A 4491-nucleotide genomic window follows, 5' to 3' on the forward strand; every position below is an offset into this window, starting at 1 on the left:
ATTTAATAAGAATATGTTGTGAATATATTGTCAATGTATTGGTATCTAATTTTAATATGTTGTTAGTTTAAAAAAAGATAATTGAAAAAATATATTGAATTTTATAAATTGTGAATGCAGAAGATACAATTAGGAGATAGCAAATAACTAAGTAATTCATAGCATACTAAGTAGTACTATGTAATTCATAAAATATTTAGTAAATAACTAATAAAAACAAATAACTAATAGATAAAAAAAGCTAATTTAACAAGTACTATATATTAATAAGATGCTAGATTATACTATATAAATAATAAAACAATGTAATTCATGATAACATACTTAGTAAATAAAACAAATAAGATCAAAAAGTACTAAGTAAGAAATAGCATACTTAGGAAATAACTCTCAGCATAGCTTGTGTATTGTATATATGTATATGTTATTTGTTAGATTTTGTGTGACATTATATGAATAACCTTAGACTTGTTTGGAAATTAGTATATACTCAGGTGTTCACTAATTCCTTAATTGTCTAGTATGAACAATTTGAGATCATCTTATCTATATTGCACATTTTTGTTACTCCTAATTTACACGTTCAATATGAAATTTTGGCGTCTTCCTCATTTGTTATTCTGGTATACTGTTCACAGGGTGAGAATCACTCTCTGTGAATATGTATACTTGGAGAACTTTGGGGAGGTGCTGTCGAAATTTATACTGACGTGGAATGTAGAAGAGTGACGAAATTTGTGCAATATAAATGATATAATCTTGGATGAGATATGACCAATTACCAAAGATCTAAAGAGTAGGGAGAATTGGAGCATGTGATGCATGTGAAATTAGTTTGCATTATACTAATCGATAGGTTATTTTAGAAATGGAAAAAAGTTGGATGCGTCTTGGCGATAGACTTGGAAAGGACTATGATGTCTACGCACATGGAGTTAGAGCCTTAATTGATTTTGCTCGGGCATCTGCCGATAGTCGTGGTTAAATCAATGGTCCATGTCGCAGGTGCAAAAATCTATGCGCTATAGGATTAGATGAAGTTAAAAGTCATATATTTGTGAATAGTATGGATTTAGGGTATACTTGATGGGCATTGCATGGTGAGCCATACAAACAATTAACCGAGGTTATGTTTGGTCATGGTATTGATATGCGATAGATGGATGAAGATACTGAGCGGGATGAGATGGAGGAGATGTTGGGTGACATTAAAGCTGAGATTTTTATGGATCAAATAGACGAGGACGCCTCAAGTGGCCTAGGGACTGAATCAGAGAATTTCTCTACAATGTGGAAAGATGCAAAGCATGAGCTTTATCTTGGATGTACAAAACACAGCAAAATGTCGTTTATTGTGCGGCTACTTCATATTAAGTATTTGTGTGGGATGTCGACAAAAGCAATCAACATGGTCTTGGTTTTATTTAATGATGTGTTTTCTGAAGGTTCTGCATTACCGAATAATTTTTATGAAGAGAAACAGTTGAGTAGTGGAGCGATAACTTGGTGAGTCGTACAAAAAATTGTGCCTCAAAATATATATGATGCACGAATGGTAGCGGATTACCATCATAGTGGAGATGAAGATGACATTCCGATTATAGAGACCTACCAGGAAGATAGAGAGGGTATGAATTTATTTATTGACCTTAGTGCACTTGAAGTAATCTCCTTATATAGAGATGACGTCCCACCCGTACATCTCAACCTATCCGTATTAAATGATCATTCAATTCATGAAGTAAGTGAAGAAGATGAAAAAGGGTTTGAAGAAGAAGAAGACGACTTTGAAAAGGAAGTCAATGAAAACGACGAAGAAGATGATGATGATGAAAAAGATGTTATTGAAGTCGATTATGAAACAAGCATAAAAAATACATCTGGAGATGCAGAATAAAAGAATTAAGTATTTTATTTACATAGGTGATAGTACAATACATTTTTTATAATACATCTAGAGATGAAGAATAAAAGTATCAAATATTTTATTTACATAGGTGACAGTACAATACATTTTGTATAAATTATTCTATACTAATTTTTTTTTTTTAAATATTAATCATTTTCTGGGATGCCACCAAAACGACAACGAAGAAATATGCCTTCTCCCCCAAGTCCCAAACCCAATAATGACTCCCAAACTGAGGACTCCACTCTTGAATTAGTTAATACACAGGAGACAGAAAGCCAATCGACACCTACCAGTAAGGAAATTTTTTTTATAATTAATTATATTTCAATACTTTGATAACTGTATTAATAATTTTAAAAATATTAGCTGATGCCTTGTCACGTCGCGGACGTGGCTACACAGCAGACTTGCTCTGGAAAGAAATGGAAGGCACAGAAAAATCAAGATCAACATTCCCGATAATTTCACTGGAGGAGTGGACGATAGTGCAACATTGCTTTCTTCCTATGTTGGCACAGTAGTCCGAGTTTTTGTCCCATTTTGTCTGCAATAATGGAGACATGTTCCGAATCAGGTGAATGATCACATTCAGAGTCGTGTACTGGTGAGTTTATGTACGAACTTAAAGCTTTTTTTTAGATGTTCTGATTTCATATTTTTTACGCAATTCACTTCTTAGGATGAATTCGACCTCAATTTTGGCCGTAGCGAGGATATGTGAACCGTGAACGAGTTGATAACTACATTATTTCGACGTCACAAGGGACGATGCCAAGACCACTTCAAGAAATTTTAGACGTTGGAAGAGGCTGTTCCGTCCCCTTTTCCAAAAATGAAGTTAGATGATTGGATGAAGCATTGTGATCTTTTCGCAAGTCCAAATTATCAAGTTTTCTAGATTTATTTCCTATAAGTTATTTGACATCTATATTGGTTTCATATATTATATTTAATATTGTTAATTTCTCTTGTAGCACTTAAGTTCTATCAATGTACAGAATAGAATGGCTTTGACAATCCACCATCGAGCCGGCTCAAGGTCATTTCAACATCTTGCTGATAAAATGATAATTGATAACTTATTAATTCTCACTAATTTTTATCATATTTTTTTTATTTAAGTACTAACATTATATCTTAAAGTTACTAATGTGGCTTTGTTAGAAACATGATGTTCTTGAAAATTTATCCCCATTTATGTATATGCTGCTACTCACACTGATGAGCATAGTGAATGGGTTGATCATATCGCTAAATATAATTATGTAAGTGAGGTTATTTTCTGTGAATAAATTATGCAACATGTGAATTCATATTATATTTGATTCCTCATTTCTTTTAATATGTTACTTATTGTGTGCTTTTGTTGTAGTTGTAGGAAAAAATGATTAAGATCTAATTAGCCTATGAGGAATCCTCTCCTAGTGACATACGCATATTCATGCAAGTGTTCAGGACCAAATCTGGTTTGGTAAGAGGTTTGAGACGTTCTTTTAAGCATGTCGGTTCATCCTCCAAGACCTCGACTTTGAAAGTTAACAATCTTACTAATCAGCATGCCAAGAAATTGAGCAGATGAAGTCGAGACAGCAGGAATTGGAGTCTCTCTTATCACAATAGTCTGATTTAGAGATGCGTTTGCAGGAGCAACAAAGATATATCATTATCATTATTATTAATAAAAACTTTTATTGTCTATTTTTACAACTCTATATGACATTATTAGTTATTACATTTTTGGTGTAATATGAAACAATTTGTATGGTCTTTAATTTTGTGAAATTACTATTTCTAATCAAAACATTCACACGTAGACAACAAACGTTTGAATATGGCTTCACGTTCAAATCAACGTTAAAACAATCTAAACATTCGAATCAACGTTAAAACAATCAACGTTAATACACTACATTCGCACGTTTTAACACACAAACAATCTAAACGTTCGAATGATTAGAATAGATACATGTGAACGACAAACTAACATCCAAACATTAAAAATTTTACATTCGAACTCTTCTCCTTTAATGTCCGAATGCTACACTCAAATGTCTTCGAGTTAACGTTCGAACCTAAATATCATTCGTGCAAAGCAAAAATAACGAATGTCAATTTTTTTACATACGAATGTTAATCAGTCACGTTAACGCTTGAACGTCGGTATATACGTGTGAACATTACTTTCTATGATGGGTTTTAACTGTCACAAAAAGTATCACGTTCGAACGTTATATCTCACGAAAGACTTCCAACCGTCACAAAAAATCTTTTTGTGATGGTTGAACAGTTAACTGTCACAAAAAATATTCTGTAATGACTTTTAGGCGACTATCGTGGTGAGGGTCTCAAACCATCATAAAAAAGTTTTTGTCATGGTTTGCTAATTTTTTGTGATAATTTCATCTGTCATAAAAACCAAATTCTGTTGTAGTGAGTGGTGATCCCTTCAATAATGTATCAACTTACATAGTATATTTCATTTGGTTGGTTTAAGTACCATCCTATTTTTGTTCGTTCTTCATTAAATTGTTTGATAGCTCTGAAATTTTGACCTTAAAATAATCTACAATGTTGTTTGT

At 32.6% G+C, this 4491-nt stretch overlaps 1 long non-coding RNA gene across 2 annotated transcripts; it reads left to right on the forward strand.

Moving 5' to 3' along the window:
- Positions 1-2068: 2068 nt before the first annotated feature.
- Positions 2069-3663, forward strand: LOC109020748. 2 transcript variants are annotated; one of them, XR_002000986.2, is made up of 4 exons: positions 2069-2204; positions 2279-2516; positions 2592-3177; positions 3285-3663. It is a non-coding gene; the product is annotated as an uncharacterized LOC109020748 (long non-coding RNA). The 2 variants fall into 2 exon arrangements; XR_002000984.2 differs by having other exon boundaries at positions 2592-3663.
- The last annotated feature ends 828 nt before the right edge of the window (positions 3664-4491 follow it).

The sequence above is a fragment of the Juglans regia genome, chromosome 14 (genome assembly GCF_001411555.2).
Source record: "Juglans regia cultivar Chandler chromosome 14, Walnut 2.0, whole genome shotgun sequence".
In the NCBI taxonomy this organism is placed as follows: Eukaryota; Viridiplantae; Streptophyta; class Magnoliopsida; order Fagales; family Juglandaceae; genus Juglans; species Juglans regia.